The 18,838-nt window shown below is 38.6% G+C and overlaps 1 non-coding gene across 1 annotated transcript; it reads left to right on the top strand.

Moving 5' to 3' along the window:
* Positions 1-5,078: 5,078 nt before the first annotated feature.
* Positions 5,079-5,149, top strand: TRNAG-GCC (transfer RNA glycine (anticodon GCC)). The gene has a single exon. It is a non-coding gene; the product is annotated as a tRNA-Gly (tRNA).
* Positions 5,150-18,838: the final 13,689 nt, after the last annotated feature.

Here is an 18,838-nt window from a genome sequence, read left to right as displayed (position 1 = left end):
CCCGCACCCACACCCCTACATTGCCGGAAACTCCAACCCGATCGCCATAGAATCAAGTTATGCCCGATCTAAGGTAAGATTCGGACTCCAATCCATCTCTCTCTAGCAACAAGCCACATGCATGCACCTTACCATGATTTTTCATGTAACGTAGGACCCCGTCACGTTGAGTTTGCGGACCCAACGATGTTAGAGTGACCGCAAAAGGTTTCCAGTCAACAATAGGTGCGGACCATTACCTTTAGGTGGCCAATTATCGTGCCTAGTGTAGATCCTAGTGAATTTGTGTGGTGTATTGTTCTTGCATGTTGCTAAAATTTTAGAACTTCTTGATTTGGAACATAAACATAAGTTTTCCCTAAAATTGGGAGAGGGATTTAGGTCCCGAGCACTCTCGGATGTATGGAATGTCGGTTTGTTTGTCTATTTAGGGAATTAAGCATCCAATTCCCCAAATATTGCTGATTCGGTATCTTGAACCTTGGCGCATGTAAATTGTTAGGCGTAGAATGGGTGAATTGTCGTCTAATTGTTGAATGGCTGAATTTATTGCACTTGATTCCCGCTACATTACTGAATTGTGTAATTTATGTTGACACATGCAAATTAAATTATTGAGAAATGGGCGTATGGCTATCCATCTTTGCTAAATGGCTGAAATATGTTGATCCTGATTTCCAATTGCTGTTGAAATTGTAATGTTGACTCTTCATATACGGATGTTTTAGCGGAGTTTAGCATGTTGATGCTCATATGCCTAGAATGCTAAAATATGCTTGTCACTTGTGAAATTGTTAAATATATGTTGTCTACCTGTGCACATGTCCCCTTATGGATCAGTCGATTAACTGAAATCCTTTGGGGCAACCTTTCCGTTGGGTTAGCCCACAGGCAAGTTTGGCCCGACTAGTCAAACCGCGACTTGTTGGTCGTAGTTGGACTACACGAGACGTTGTTCTCAGGCCGCACAGTCTATGGTTCGTCTTATGGGGGCATATTATCCCACTGATTAGCCGTCCTTGGATGTTAACCATGATTGTACACGCCTGATTGAACCTGAGGTACCCTGTGACCCTTGTGCCCACTGTTAATCATAATTTGCGGCCTACGAGACTCATAAGCTGAGGATGGTGGTATGGGACACTATGCCCGTGTTGTCGGCCTACGCTGGGGTGACGAGCCTCCCCGTAGTGACCAGTGAGCACCAAGACTCGTGAGCCAAGGACGGTGGTATGGGACACTATGCTCGTGTTGTCGGCTCATGCTGGGGTGACGACCTCCCCATAGTAACTGCGAGTAGAACTTTAAAGTCTCAAATTATTTTTGTATAAGTTTAAGAGCTATGGGATTAACGAACCCACAAGGGCTAAGGATCGTGAGAGTCATACGACCACGGCCATTAAAGCCACACGATCGGATTAGGGCAATATTTTTTGACAAGAGTATCTCAGTTTCTCCAACCTGCTAGATGAATGAACCTAATTAATCAACTTAGCTAACATTTACATGACATTGCATTATTTACTTTGGCGATTCGGCAGTCGAGGTCGCATTGAGGAAGTGTTGGTCATTCGCGATCGTTAGATGTTGTCGCTCAAGGGAGTGTTGGTGGAAAGGGCATGCATCACGTCATTAAATCATGCATTGCATTAACCAGAGTATCTAGGATTCTATGATGTATGTTGTTCACTAAATTTGCACTTGTGTATGATAATTTGTGTAACTTATTGTTAATGGTACCACTAAGTTAGCTACTCACTCCCATTCAGGGATGGTGTTCTAAAACACCAACCAAAATCCAGCATAGATGCAGGGACACTGAAGCTGGATGCACTGGAGGATGTCGGTGTGGATGAGGAGGAGCAAATGTACTTCCATACCTTTGGCGGATCATATTAGTTTGGTGGACGATCGCGAGATTGGGCTAGGACTTTAGCCATTTTGGGATTGTTTGTATGGATGGGATTAGATCCCTAGTTGGATATTATTTTAGACATTTCGGTCTTATGTTGGATGTTTAATTTATTAGTAACACTTGACATTTTAGTATGAGATTTTATTACACTATGCTTGCTTTAATTCTCCATTCCCCACAGGATACTTCATTTACAATCGCATATGAGGGCCCATTAGGGCATACGTGGCACTCGGGAATTCGGGAGCTGAGTTCCTACTCGGCCTTTGGATTTCGGGGTGCTACACATTCTTAAAAGAATGTTTAGAAATGGATGTACAGTATGGATGAAACAAAAACATCATGGTGGGGCCCATAGAGCACTACCAGAGATCCGATGCACAAGGCACCATTTTTTTTAACTGTAAATGTGTGTGAGTTTTGCATTTTCTGTAAAAAATGTGATGAGTTGTTTATATAAATAGTGGTAATGATATAGGGTTATCCAGACCAACCAAATAATGGGTCTAGTTGTAGATGAGTAATATGTATATATATATATATATATATATATATATATATATATATATATATATATATATATATATATATATATTATATAAAGCTATCGTTACCATCCAATAAATGGTCCATTACATGTCCAGCTGGTAATATGGTGTATGTTATAAATGATGGTAAACACACAATTATCGGATTTGAAATTATCTCCTCATTTCAGATGAGGGATTTCCAAACGCACGGCTGTTCCTCTTTCCAACGGGCAATCTTTCTTGCCAGAGCTCTTCCCTCTTTCGAATGGCACAATCTTCCTCCCCAGAGTTCTAAATCCTTGAAGAATTTCCTTGGGCTATGCAGATTCATCTCAAATAGGTGAGCTTCTTTCGAAATCCCTTATTTTCTTCACCGATTGTTCCTCTTCTTACTGTTTTTATTCCAAAATCCCTTCCATTTGTCATTGCTTTTTCTATTTTCTTCCTGTGATGTTGCAAGAACACAAACGTTTGGGTTGATGAAAGCATAGATCAGAGGATACCAGCTGACCTTTGTGTTATAGGCTTATGAGAACTGCCCCACATGATTCTATATCTCCATGTCAGTATAAGCCTCATGCCGCATGGATCAGCTTGAATGCATGGGTTGATGAAAGCATAGATCAGAGGATTGGGCTTGCCAAAGGCCTATCGGGCTTGGCCCCGGCAATGCCGGATTTCAGCTCCAACTCAAGGTTCCCTGAATGGATGTTGGTAAGGAAAGTCGCATGTGTTTTTTTGGGCAACATTTCTATTGGTTCTTGGCCTGGAATCTCATAACTATATTTTTTGGCTACGATTGACCTTGCTACTATTTATATTTCCTGGTTACAGCAGATTGAGCTCACCAAGAATGTCTCAACTGTCTGAGTAGTGACCCACAAATGGATGGTGTGGAAGAATATTGCTACATGTTGGTGGCAATTGGCCTTGAACAGGAAGAGCCTTTAACCGTTAGACCAAAGATCACCCCAATTGGATAGTCCTAGCCGCTTGATTTGAGGAAAATAGGCAAGTCCTTGAGCCCTGTTCTGATTGATTATTTTGGGTCTAATGCTTTTCTGTGTTTTGATTGATATTGGGTCATCATTAATACCTTCTTTGGCTTTTATTTCGATTCCCTCAATCATCTGTCACACTGACAGAGTATCAATTCTCTATTTGCCACTGCATTTCCTGATTTCAGTTAATCAACATACCAATTCCTTCACCGCAATAAACTTCTCATCAGTCAACTGACATCTCCATCCCTAAGAATAAATTTCCAGTTAATAGAACAAAAGGTATCAACACAGTAAAAAATGCCAATGGCTAAAACTGACACCCTCAGCTGTCGAAAATGCTGACGGTTTTAGCCATCGGAGATGCCAATGGTTTGAATCCGTTGGTGAGCAACACCCACACCCCCTTCCCAACAGACCGTCCGACGGCTTTGAGCCATTGGGGAAGTTCATTGCTGACGGTTTTTAGCCGTCGGTGTTGTCCTTTTTTTTTTTTTTTTTGGTAGTGAACTCACTGAGTGCTCCATAACAAGAAAAAATCACATCACATATCTGAAAAGCGACCATTAGGTCTTGTCCCATCTTATACTACTATATGCAAAAATCAGAAACATCTGTAATTGGACATATCTTCTAAGAAACATCTGTAATCGGATCCCCATCACATTGATTTTTCAAGTGAACTTTTGAAGAGTGGAATGAGCATAATTAATGGATGCCCTGGATAGGTGATGCAAATGCTAATGAGCCCAAATGCAACCATATGAAAGGGATGGTTGCCATACCATTTTGCCAGTATATGATCACTATTATTTGTGATTAATCTAAAACTAAGGATATAAAATGTTAGGATTTACATGCACCTGATCTTTTGCCATACCTTCTTTTTTCCTCTTTTCCACGGCACAGTACTCATGTTCCTACAGTAGGGTGTCTCTATGGGACCCACTTTGGACGTTCACAGAACTAGGAATCTCTACGAAACACATCATCATGTCGATGGATTGAATATTCAACCGATTGCATACTCCATTTGCATATATGATTCTTCAAGATTTGACAGATCTATGCATTATATGGTCACTGGATTATTTTTTTAAAAAAATCTAAATTCTTACATCATAAATGGATTAATCTAATTGAAGGATCCTCGCTTCCTTGACCCATGGTGGGCCAACTAGATCATCCATGGTGCAATTTTTGACCGCTCAACACTTGCAACTTCCATTGTGGGTGGAGTGTTTGTGTTATAAAATCAAGCACATATTCATCATTTGGATAATCAGGTGGTTTAACCACCACTTATTTTTCCACACGGCACAGCTGCCAATGCATAAGCGTGTTGCATGTTTTAGTAGATTTATTTTGGATTAATGAAGGAAACCTATGCAATTTCTGAGTGCCTTCTTGTCAAGCCTCATGTGCTGCTCAGCAAGACACATGGATCCACTCCTTCCATCAGGTACGTCCCTTTGTCTTCAAAACAAAAGTAAAAAAATATGGATGATCGAACATTCAGGTGGGCCACACCATAGGAAACAAGTGAGACACAATGCCTACCATTATTTTGTTGGAAAGTCGAACCAGGATACTTTAGATTTTATATATAATTTTCATATAAAGACCACGACTGCACCAGTGGTCTAGTGGTAGAATAGTACCCTGCCACGGTACAGACCCGGGTTCGATTCCCGGCTGGTGCAATTGCATTTTTTTTTAATACGTTTCTTCTTTGGGTGGCCAACGAGGATTTCATGCACGCTAGGACATCCAAGCCGTCCATTTTTTGGTGGCCCACACACTATGATGAAATGGGCCATTCTGAAGGGAACACCAACAAAATAGTGAGAACAGCAACGTCCACGGTTGAAACCATCCAGGAGCTGACCATGATGTTGAACATCCAAGCTGTCCAGTTTTTGGTGGTCCACGTGTCTCTGTCGGATTGCCTGTGGAAACGGATTGGCTACTCCCCCTGACACCAGCCCCGGAGCTGGTGGTCGGTGCTCTGTGGGCCCCACCATGATGTATATGTTTCATCCATTCAGTTCATCCATTTTTAAATATCATTTTATGTCTTTATCCCAAAAATGAGAGGGATATAAATCTCAAGTGGATCACACCAAGGAAAACAACAGTGATTGGATATCCATCATTTAAATCCTCCTAAGGCCCTCTGTACAGTTTATTTGACATCCAATCCGTTGATTAGGTCATAAAGACCCAGATGAAGGGACAAAACAAATATCAACTTGATCCAATACTTTTATGGCTCCCAAAAAGTTTTTAACGGTCGAAGTTCATTCAACACAGTTTCCTGTAATGTGTTCCACTTGAGACTGGGATATACCTCATTTTTTGTGTATTACCATAAATTGATCTAGAAAAATAGATGGACGGAATGGATGAAACACATACATCATGGTGGGCCCACAGATCACCGACCACCAGCTCCGGGGCTGGTGTCAGGGGGAGTAGCCAATCCGTTTCCATTGCCTGTGGGCCGTACCATAATGAAATGGGCCATTTTGACAGTCGGAACAGCAACGTCCTGGAGCTGACATTTATATACCATTCAAATCGTTGATAGAATTATTATCACTTAGGTAAATCTTACTAACAAGGATCATCCCGATGTAAAACTTCTGTAGCCCAATAACGCGGATGAAAAATATATAAATTTGAGAGACATATTTCATATCTTTTATCTCTCTATCTAAATATATTCCATAATCTCTTATATAATTCTAGTATTTTATTTTATTTCTATCTCTAATTTCTCTCCCTTTTATTTTGTAATTCCCTCCCCTCAACCTCTCAATCAATCTTTCCTTTCAAGGAATGTACTGTAAGAAGACTAACACTTCAACTCAAATATTAACCAAAAGACACCCTTCATACAACTAAGAAAAAAGAGAAGAATGACTTTGGAGAACTCAGATACGATAAGTTCGTTGTTTTTCTTTTATTATCTTTTGTGCATTTAACTTATTTTTGTCGGATCTATGTAATAATTATGGTGGATCGACCGTTCGACCATTACATTAATCTATGGGTTGATTCGATGAAAAGACTTAGATTTCATACGAAAACCTCTTGATTATAAAGATTAGTGTGGGGCCATCTGTATGTGTTAGGTCGGATCTAAATGGATCATAAGATTCCTAAGGCCAAAATATATACAGGTTTTAACTTCCAGATTGATCTAATCATCGGACGTGCCACACTAGTCAAATATAATTGTAGACATTAATTTGTATATTTGATTCCAAGATAGGTGATCGGACGTATTATATCTGATCTCTACCATTCGTATACATTTTGGGACAAATCTATCATAACATTTAAAACTGTGAATGAATCTGATCATCTGATGGGCCAATGATCTAAAGAAATTTTATTATTAATATGGTATTAGGAGAAATGTGGATCCTAGATGGTCTAAATCTAGATAATTAATTGATTTTTCCTTAAATCGATCAAGTAAAATCAAATGGACGGTTTAAATTTGATCCAAAGACGTAAATAACCTATTAATCTAAGAATAAAGAAAAAACTTCCACAATATTAAATTAATCTTCAATCAAGAACTTATTAATATAATCAGGAACTTATTAAGATGTATAAATTATTTAGGGTTTGTTAAATAGTGGTTAGACACATAGGTGATTAATCAAAGGTGGGCATCATTGTGTGATGAAATTGAATCAAATAATAATGTGGTGTATATGATTATTAGGATTTCTGAATACAAATCAATATAATAATCTTATGAAATTTTTACTGCTGGACTTAGGTGAGTAATCCCAACATGTCTCATGTTCATGTAAAATAAAATAGAATTGATTGTATGGTTGATTGATTGATGTGTTGTCTTGATTAGTGTATTGTTTTATTGATTTAACCAATGATAATATATGAAATTGTGATACATACTAATATATGATTTCACATTTGATTATTAGAAATATAATGAAATCACATACATCTATTATTAATAAAGCAAGGATTTATGAATAGCTAAGAAATAATAAAATCATACGTCATCCATTGCAAAAACACTTTACATTGTCGATCCTGGGGGCTCTCCCTGGAAGATATGTCGATCCTGATAGAGTGTTACCAGATGTGGGCCATACTTATGCCTACCGAAAGGTGGAAGCCTACCCAACGGGTGGATGCGGGTTGATGATGTCCAACCTAAGTAGATGAACAATCACCTCATCTAACACATTCATACATTATGTGTATACATTTTCCATTCAGTGTTTTGTACTATTTTAATTGCTATGTTTATAAACTCTACTTGGTTATTTCAGTAAGCCTAACCAACTTACCTTTTATCGATGAAAAAATTATACAAATTAACTGTTAGTAGATGATGTGATGTAGGAATCGAAAGGGGCCATTGAACCTAGACACAACCCACGTGAAACGTGACCATATTTGTCTGAAGATAAATTAGCAGCATTATACCATTCATGAATATTTAATTTATTTGTTATGATAGTTTGTTTGGTATACAATATATATTGGCATTGATTGTGGGATTTTAAGCAATGTTTAGATTTATTTGATTAAGACATTGCGAGTTCAGAATAAATATATTTATTGTAAGATACTATAACAAATGAATAAATGTTTGAAATTTATGTTATTTGAATGATCGTGAAAATTTATATATGCCTGGTTGATTGGTGTTAAGTGTTATGTATTCGTGATTGAAATTCGATGAACTTGGGTGGAACTTAGAATGAATGTAATTCTCACCTCTGATTAAACTGATCAACAGATGAAGTTGGTACACTTTGTGTATAAGTTACAAACCAAAACTCAAGTCTGAGGGTGCATATTTTGTACTTGAATTTTAGGGCATGACAACTACCGGACGTTCAATCCCCACTATTTCGTGTGGTATGACCCACATGAGTTTTGGATTTGCCTAATTTTTAAAATCATGCATGGATGGAGTGGATTTGTCACAGACATCTCTATGGGCCCACACAACCCCGAGCACAGTCATACGCAATCTGCTCTCATGGATTTCAAGTCATTTATAGGCTAAACCTGCCACGTAGCTTACTTGGTTTGGAAATCAAGCGGTCCCATTATTTGATTTAGGAGCTTGATTTTTGGATGCGTATTAGCTTCTCACAACGTCAATGGCAAATTCACATCATCAAATTCTATGGAACACACCATGATATATGTGTTGTATCCACTTTGTCCATCAATTTTGAGTAGGGGTGTACACCAACCGAGCTAGCTCGGTTAGCTTGCTCGACTCAACTCGAAAAAGCTCGATTCGACTCGGTTCGAAGCTGAGTTCGAGCCGAGTCGAGCTGATTTTTTGAGCTCGAAAATGAGTTTGAGTAGGCCCCAACTCAACTCGACTCGGATCGAATCTAGCTCGAATCGAACTTGGATCAAACTAGTTCGGTGACTCGGTTACTTTGCCATTGATGTTGTTCACCAAGTGTTTAACAAAATGACTCAATGAAGTGTGGCGTGGGACAAGGAATGTTTGTACATGAAAAAAATAATCTTTTTTTCTTGGTTTTTCTTGGTTTTTATGTTGCCTAGAAAGTGTTTCATCCTGGGATGCAGGAACTATTCATGAGTTGCCTTGGTCAGAGACCAATAAGCCCTTGACAACAAAACGACGAGTGGCACAGATAAGAGCAATATAGGCTGAGATCCCTCTCTTTGATAAGAGTGCTTGTGGCTTCTATTGGTGTCTTTTGTACCTAATCGTCGCCGCTGTTGTCATATATTGCTCCAGTCGTAGATGGGATTGAACCAAAACATTATAGTAAATGGTAATGGTTTTTGAAGCTAAAGATGGTATGTACATGAAACAAATACCCTTTTTTCTAGGTTTTTCTTGGTTTTTATGTTGCTTAGAAGGTGTTTGATAAAATACCTGTAAAACCATTGCTTCTGTTTCACATACAGAGGGATTTTGAAGGTGCAGTCCAGGTGTTTGTGGAAATGCCTCAATGGCGAACTCGGCTCGATCTTGGCTCGAACTCGGCCCGAGCTGCTAACAGAACTGAGCCGAGTTGGCCAGTCAGGCTCGAGGACTGAGCTGAGGTCAGCCAGTGGCCGAGCCGAGTCGAGCTGAGGCTAACTCGACTTATTTCAACTCGATGTACACCCCTAATTTTGAGAGATCATTTTAGTGCATGATCCAAAGAATGAGGTAGATACAAAGCTCAAGTGGATCCACAAGAGAAAACAGTGGGGATAGAATGCTTACCATTAAAAATTTCTTAGGGGCTATAAAATCCCTTCATCAATGTCTTGTTAACTTATGAACAGATTAGATCTCAAATAAACATGATGGTGGGTGTGGGAAGGTTTCAACGGTGGGCGTCACTATCCCCACTATATATATATATATTTTTTTGTGTGGTGGCGTCCACTTGAGCTTTGAAGCCACCTCAATCTTTGGCTCATGTGCTAAAATGATCTCTCCAAATGGATGGATGGTGTGGATAAAACACATACATCATGTTGGGGCCCACAGAACTTGGTGACGTCACTTCAGTCGCTACTTAACGTTGTGAGTAGCTAATCTGTGTCCCTAATTTTTGGCCATCTTCTTCACTATTTGGCCCACCTGAGCCAGCTTGGATGTCCGACAAACTCGCCATGTATGTCAAGCTCAACCCCATCTACGTTCTAACTCAAAAACACATCTAAAACGCTTGCGTAGCTTTTGTTGACGTGACTGGAACGATTTGCCGTGGTTCGGAGGAAAATACCCACTTTTAATTAGGATAGGTGGTTCAATGGGATGTGTATCTTTATAATCAACGGTTAAGTGGGCCCTTGTGATATTCAAGGGTGAGAAATCCCTATAGGATTTCCCTTTACCGTGGCACACCTTAGTTTTTGGATTGATTGATTTTTCAACACTAGGATTTTTTTTTAACGCAGATTACTTGTAGTTGTGAGTGGCTACTAGTTGGTGCTCTGTGGGCCCCATGATGGATGTATTTTATCTACATTATTCATCCTTTTTTTCATATCAAGCTATGGCATAGACCCAAAATTGAGCTAGATACATATATTAGGTGGAGTACACCATTAACAACAGTGATCATTGAGCGCTCACCGTTAAAAATTTCTTGGAGGTCACAAAAGTTTTGGTTCAAGCTGATATTTGTGTTTTCCCTTCGTCCAGGTATTTGTGATCCGATCAATAGGTTGGAAGTTTTTAGTCACCACTATTTTCCACTTGACTTTTAGATTTGACTCATTTTTAAGATCATACCCTAAAATAATATTAAGAAAATGGATGAAAGGTGTAGATAAAACATATACATCACGGTGGAGCCCACAAAGCACCAACCCATAGCCACCTTGTAATGGTAGCATCGATAGCCAATCTACGTTTGAGTTTTGAAGGCTAAGTACCATGTGCTATGGTTGGATTCCATATACACATAAGTAGGCCCCACATCTACCTGGTACCTATTGTTGTTCAATCTAGACACATGGCCATGTGTATAAAGAAGGGCTTGATTTTGGTTAAACATGTGCAATTAGATTAGGTGTCAAACATGTCAAAGTCGTGTTTGACTTGAATCATGCTAAATGCTTACGACTTGAGGCACTAATTAGTTGGATTAGGATTAAATCTATGAAGATTAGCTTGACTATTCAGTTACTGATTGTTATAATAATTAAATGATTTAAGAAGCGGAAAGGCTGTCATTATGAGTGAGATCTTTTTGCCTTGAAGACGGAAACTTTTCTTTCAACGATGAGGCCTGTCATTCTGAATAAGATCTTTTTACCTTGAAGATGGGAACTTTTCTTTCAACGATGATAACTTAAATCATGTTTATCAATAAAGCAACAAAAGATAGATAAATTAAAAATAAATGTTAGATTGCCGATTTTATTAACGAGAGTATCAAGGAAGTATAATTAATAAAAGGAAAAAATAAGCATAACATATTACCTACATCATTCTATGTTGGTGAGACAGTCATGGAAATAATAGACGGTCGTGGGACAGTCATCGTGTGAGGTCGGTAAGATGTGACCAGAGATGTATTAAGTATGAACTTAGCAATCCGGAGATCCGATGATGGGGTCGTGGATATTTAACAAACTTAGTAGTGTACTACAGTGGTATATTGGACAACAACGAAACTAAGCTAAGAATTAATGGCTTTGAATTTTCTATAACATGATGCTAAACAGAAGTGAATGTAACTAAGCTAAGTAGCTAAACTAATGTGTTTATAGATGGCGAAAGAGATAAGAAACGTAGAGCTAAAAATATGTGTGTTATTGTATTGGTGTGTGCCCCTGAGCTCATTGTCGAGTATTGCTTTTATTAGTTTTGGAGAAGCAGTAGTCATATGCGGTCTTCAGCTCCGTGAAAGATTTGAATGGTCGGCCATGTAGATCATCTTGAGTTTTCACGTAAGTTCAGCCTATCAAGTTAGGCCATGTGTAAAAGAGAGATTACATATTTTTCTCTTGTTATTTTGGTAAAGTAACATGCTTTAAAAGCTTTGCTTAAGAATCTCCGCATCATTGGACTCTTACATAAAAAGTTTTGTTGAAGTTTTTATGTCACTGGGCTCTTGCCTTTGAAGAGAGATGCTTTTGGTGATACCCTATCATTTAAAACTTACTAGAGAACTACTTTGATATGACTCTGGCATTTAATACTTTTCACATTTACACATCTTTAACTCCTTACTATTAAAATTTATCTACACCATACATGACATGACTATCTTGTGACATCTTTCGGACCATTTGATCTGGCCATAATAGGCCTGGTGTAAAAAGTATTAGTGTAAGCTTCCCGTGGAGTCCCACAATTGAAGCATGCCCCTTATTAAATGGTGGTATTGATTTTTTTCTCATGTGGCACCTAATGCTACTATTTTTAAGCCATCCAAATTGTGGGGCATATCCATAAGATCTCATTGGTCCAACAATCATTGTAGTAGTTGGATCCACGACTATCAAATATATGGTTAAAAGTAAAGAAAAATGATTAGTTCTCAAAAGTAAATTAGTCAACCATCCAAATACTAGAGGCAAATCAAGTGGTTATTGTCATGTACTCTTAATGATTTGTGGTTATTTTTCCACCGCATTTGGGTCACTGATTTAGACACTTACTGTACAACTGATTCATGGGACCATTTAGTCATATCCATTTCTAAAGTAGTGTGATGAATTATCATGGAAGTATCCTCAGTTAGAGTTTTCACAAGTAACTGCTTAAATAATAGACTATTTGCAAATACCCACGTAGAAATAACATACATGCAAACAATCAAATCATTAATTCATGGTTACTGCGGTTGCTTACTTTTTAGCGTATTGTAAAAAAATATATATAATGAAACTACGGCTATCATAAAACCATTCCTTCTCTCTAACTCTAAAAAACTCAATTAAAATTATTAAGGTTTGATTTACGTATTAAAAGATTTAAGCTCTTCCCATGCAAGTAAATTGTATCCTTCCCCATCTTGACCGATAATCCATACTGGTAAGTGTCATATCTATATGAACTTATTAACGCAATCAGCTTCCCTTCTCAGGATAGAAAAGTTTGTGATATTTGTCATTTTCTTATGGTCAATAACATAAGTTACGAAAAGTTAAGGGGGGCTTTTAGAAAATACCTATAAATATGTGTACAATGCTAATAATGACTTTTAAGACTTGTTCCTAAGAGTTTAAAAAAAAAAAAGTTAGAAGAGTGAATTCCAAAGGCTTGCCTACTCAGTGAAATATGTGAGTCCCACCATTATGTATGTATGTTATTCATATGATCCATCTGTCTTATCAACTTATTTTAGGGTATGAGTTCAAAATTAAAGTCAATGTGAAGCTCAAGTAGATCACACCGCAGGAATAAGTGATCTTTGAAGCATCAACCTCCCTAGAACTCACAACCATGTTTATTTCTTATCCAATTTGTTGATAAGATCATGTTGACATGAATAAAGTTAAAACACAAATATGAGCTTGATCCAAAACGGTCAAATCCCATAGTTACCTGTGGTGTGGTCCACTTAAACTTATGATCAGGCTAATTTTTGAACTCACCACTCCAAAGCTTACGATCAGTCTCATTTTTGAACTTGTTGGGGAAGAATATGTTAAGTCCGGAGACTCGGTTATGAAGTGAACCAACTCTACTAAAACCGACCGAAGGATCCGAGCACATCGTTCGGATCGAGCAAGATAAGGCTAAAGGAGAGACTTGTTCGGACTTGTGGGAAATGAATCCCGACCGATGTGGAGAGTCGAGAGCCTTAGGCAAGTATAGGACATATTAAGTTGACTCAGTTAATGAGGCAGTAATGTATAAAAAGACCTATTAAAGGTTCTAAATTAGAAAACTGCCTGACCGACTATAAAAACAATCCATGTATGGTTGGTTGTAGTATCGGCTATTGGATAGAAGAAAAACATCGGCTCTGAACCGACCCAGTTTTATCCAATAGTAGGCGAAAAGTCTCCTATGTAAGCCAGCCGAGATTACGGATCTATTAAGGTCGAGTCAAGCAAAGGAGAGACGGTGTAATCATAAACACTGTCCCGAGAATTTTGTAGAAGGATCCCCGATCCCGAAAATCTCGGGATCGGGAAGTATCCATAAACAAAATACCATCCAAATCAATTCTTCAAAATATCGGGAAAGGATCCCCATACGGCGGGATCCTCTTCCTCTTATAAATAGGAGAGACTCCAAGGATGAAAGGTATGAAAAACACTCTCTCTAAAATCCCCTCAATACTATAAGACCCAAATTCCCAGCCTGACTTTGGCATCGGAGGGTCTCCTGCTCTAGCCAGGGTCTCCTTTGTCTTCTTCCTGTGTAGGTATCCGAAGGAAGACTAAGGGACGACCAAATTTTTGCATCAACAGAACTCCTGCCCGAAAATGAGCTAGAGGAACATTTGAATGATATGGATATGACATTTATACCATAGTGGGCCTCACAAATTTTGCACCCTCCACATTCATGGCTTGGTTTTAGAGCCATCAACAACAATAGCTCGGTTAGTGTTGTGAGCTGTACATGCTGAGCTGAGTTTGTCTCAAGTTTAGATTGACTTGATCACGTGACACTCCTATTCAAGTTTCACAAGAGCTGAACTTGGAGCCTACTCCTAGTATTTGGCTTGGTTTGATCAAGATTATAGTAGTTTGGTTTGATCCAAATATTTCAGCCAAATACCTCAGCCAACCTAGCCAAATTGAGCCAAATTCAAAAAGAGTCAGCTCCTTTTTCTTTATTTTCGTTGTTAAATACACAATATCATGGTGGGATACGAGCTACGCGGCAAGTGTTGAGGTCACCATCAAAATTAAATCCTGCTTTAGCATATTAAGTAAACTTTGTGGCCCCACCGTCATGTAGATGTATAATCCGTTTTACAAATTATTTTAGGATATGATTTAATTAAATCATATCTAAAGCTTAAGTGGACCAAAAATAATGTGTACTCACGTACATGTACTATTATATATATATATATATATAGGCCTTAGTTTGATCTTGGTTTGTTTTTTAAAACAAGCTTCTCTCCCAAAGTTTGGTTTGGTTTTAACTTCTATTCAAAACAAACTCAACCGAGAGCCATTGGAAAACCAACGGCTGGAGGTGAGAGATTGTCTCAATGTGATTATATGCAAACTATAAATAAGCTGTGTTGTCTCTCTACACGTGGCATACAAATCTCAATATCTGAAATTTTCAAATCTTTAGTCCACGATGGATAGGATCTCAGCCCATTGTCACGCTGATTTAAGCCATATCAATCGTCTGATGCTGGTCGTTAAATCTGGGCTGTTGAATATATATTGCAATTATATGGTTGTAAACTATCACCGAACTATTCGCAGTACAGAGGATGAATATGGAATTTCGGATCTCGTGTCACGACAAAATCGTTTGAAGAAGCCTTCCTACGGACGAGAGGTCCATTTCCGTAATTTTGATGGAAAGCAATGGCATTCAGTAACAGCTCCAGCTTTTTTCGATTCACGATTCTCATCCGCCAGCGTACGGATTAGGGTTAGGGTTTTGGCTTTTTGGAAGCATCTGAGCCGAGCGATTGCGTGTCCTTATCCACTCTCATCAACGACAGTTGAATTTTCCTTCTCTTTCCAAATTATAAAAAACAAAAACAGGAGTTATATGATACTCCGGCTGCGTATGAAGCTTGATACGCAGGCCCTCAGTATTGTACTCATGGCATATATTTACTAAAACAAAACCGACTAGATTGTGCATTCCACTGTCGTCAAACCATAATATTCATATCAGATTGTTTAAACAAATATAACCTCTGATTCGTGTACACTTCTATGTTGAAATAGGACCGTTGCATATTTTTATTTTTAACTGTCCAATAAATGGATATCAATCCGATATTCAAATAGTCAAATAAGCCTAATTTTTTATTTTATTTTTATTTTTATGATACATCTAAAATTGTTTCCATAATTTGGATGGTTTAATCCGACTACTTGTATGCCAAGTCTGCAATTTCGAAGTGCCGGCGTATAATCTATCACACTCTCCCAGAGCATTGAAGTTTTTCGAAAATCTCCCGTACTTGCCTCGTATTTCGGAATTCAATAACCTGCGCTCTCGCTCGTGTGTCTTGTATATATGTCTTCTCCGTTCAAATTGTAATATATCATACCTGTTAAAGATCCTGTCCATTCATTCTTTATTCTTATATTTTGGAATACTATCACGGACTAAAAAAAGGAGAAAAATTCATATGATACAAATTCAAGTTGAAGAAAGATCAACGGTTCAGTAAAAAAAGTAGATTTTTCTGTATTGAACAAATTTTAATTTTTAAAAAATATATTAGTCAGATATTTTCGAATAATGAATGGATCAGATCATGTATAACTTTTTTCTTTTGGGAAAAATAACGAGAATATATTTTCCTCATCACGCGAGAAAATACTCCTTTATAGTCAGTTTTCAACGTTTGAAAAGTCTGAGAGTTATTTGTTGGTAGCATGTGATGTTTGATACGCAGGTACTAAAACTTGTATAGGTGGTCCACATTAATTCAATTTTAACGGTCAAAATTTCGGGAAACATTGTAGATAGCTCATCATTCAAGAATTATTTGGATTGAAAAAACTATACATCATGATTAATTAGATTTCTTTTAGTTGAATTTTAACCGTTGAAAAAATAATTCATTCAAATGGTCATTTAGGACATCAAATAAATGTAATTTCATGCTTAATATATCTCTACAATTCGGCCCACCATTTTGACGGCTTTATTTGAGCTGTTTTTGTGTGCAACATCTACCATTTTTCAGTACGGCGTATGGACCATCACACTCTACCAGAATATCAATGTCATTTTCTTCAATAGTTTCGTGATTCAGGCATTGGGGTTGGTGGGCCAGCGTATCCGAGAACCGTTCCCTTACGTGGCCCATTGTTATTGTCTGATTCCCACGTGGATGTGTAACGGTCGGCGCAGAAGTCGGTGATATGAAAAGATGTTTCATCTCCTGTCACAGTTCCTGCACTGGAAACGTAAGTGGGGCCCACCGTGAATGTTTGTTAGAAATCGACCCCGTCCATCTATATTTTAAAGCTGATTTTAGGACTTAACCAAAAGCGAGCGGGATCCAAAGATAAGGTGGGTAGGGAAATTACCACCGTTGAAACCCACCTGAGCTCTATAGTGTATTTACATGCCATCCATACCTTTCGTAATGTCATTCCTACGAAGGACAAAAATATTACCCTCATTCAAAACTTCTATGAGCCCACGAGTATTTTAACTGTGTATGTTCAATCCTTACTTTTTCAGTCCTCTTGAGTATTATATTAGGCTTACTTTTTGCCATGTCTTAAAATGATCTCACAAAACAGATGTACGTTGTGAATTTCTCACAAGCATTAGGGCAGCCTCACCTAGGTTTCGAGTGCAGGAACTTGACGCTAAAGGCTTTCGCAGGAAATTCGCATCCACATGTGAGCTACTCAAGTATGTGGGGCCCATTCATCGGACCACTCACTGCGAACATGGCCTGCTTGAAAATAACACTCGTCCATCCATCATCTTGGCCATGCGTTCACGTTTAATATTCATTGATCATTAATTTTAACCATTCATCTTCTAAAAGTGTGGCCCACCAGATGGATTGCTTGGCTTATTTTTGCACCAGGGCATACTTTCATCTGATGAATGGCCTAGATCTTATACAAATGTTCTGTGAGTAAGATTTGGAGTAGATGGATGGTTGAAAACCTAGCTTTGGGCCTAGATGGGCGTTCTAGCTTAGCCCCGTGGAGCGGATTGGGTACTACCCCCACCAGGACCTAGATAAAGACCGACGGTCCTGATAGGGGCTCTGTGAGGCCCACTGTGATTTATGGATTTTATCCACGCCGTCTGTCCACTTTGACAGATTATCTTAAAGCATGAGCCCAAAAAGGAGTCAAATAGAAGGTTCAAATGGACCACACCACAGGAAGCAGTGGTGGGGGCCATAGAAGATCTGCATCAAGCTAACATTTATATTTTCCCTTCACCCAGGTCCATGTGACTTTATGAATAAGCTAGATAGCAAATGAACATCACAGTGGGCCGTAGGAAGGTTTCGACAGTGGGCCTCATTTTCACCACGGCTTCATGTGGTGTGGTCCACTTAGCCATTCTATCTGCCTCTTCTTTGGGCTCATCCTCTGAAATGATCTGTCAAAATGGACGGACACGATTGACCACTGGACTGTGAAGACTTGTTTGTTAAATTTCGATCCTTCATCATTTTTAAACCATCCATCTGTCATTAAGGAATCGCTATCATTATTGAGACTTTCTTTTAGGTAGCCTGGGCCACTGGTTGGGCTTTCGGTCCTGGCCTGGTTTGGACCCATCTTGGCCCAGGTCGAGGCCCAGTATAACCTTTGACTCCACTTTATTTTTCAAACCCTCTTTGGTCATATGTCATGAATAATGGGACACATCTAAAGAACAGCCAAGATCTTGCACAAAAGTGGGTGGCTAGGCTTGGGCCCTTGGGTTGGGCTAGGGTTGTTTGTATTGGCCCATCATGGCCTAGGCTGGGCTCCATCAGTTGTCTTACTTTGTAAGTTGGGGTTAAGTTCATCAATAAGTAGGGATGTACATGAGCCAAGGTAGCTCTAAAAGCTTGCTTGGCTTGACCCAATGTAGATATGCTTGACTCGGCTCGGCTTATTTTGAAAACGAGCCAAGTTCAATCATAATAAATCTTGACTGGACTAGACACACACACACACTCTCTCTCTCTCTTATATATATATATATATATATATATATAAAATGCTCACGCACAATTGGTTGGATAATTCAAATTGGTCCA

Source organism: Magnolia sinica, chromosome 3 (genome assembly GCF_029962835.1).
Source record: "Magnolia sinica isolate HGM2019 chromosome 3, MsV1, whole genome shotgun sequence".
In the NCBI taxonomy this organism is placed as follows: Eukaryota; Viridiplantae; Streptophyta; class Magnoliopsida; order Magnoliales; family Magnoliaceae; genus Magnolia; species Magnolia sinica.
The sequence above is the reverse complement of the archived record's forward strand: the minus strand, read 5'-3'. Positions and strand labels throughout refer to the sequence as shown.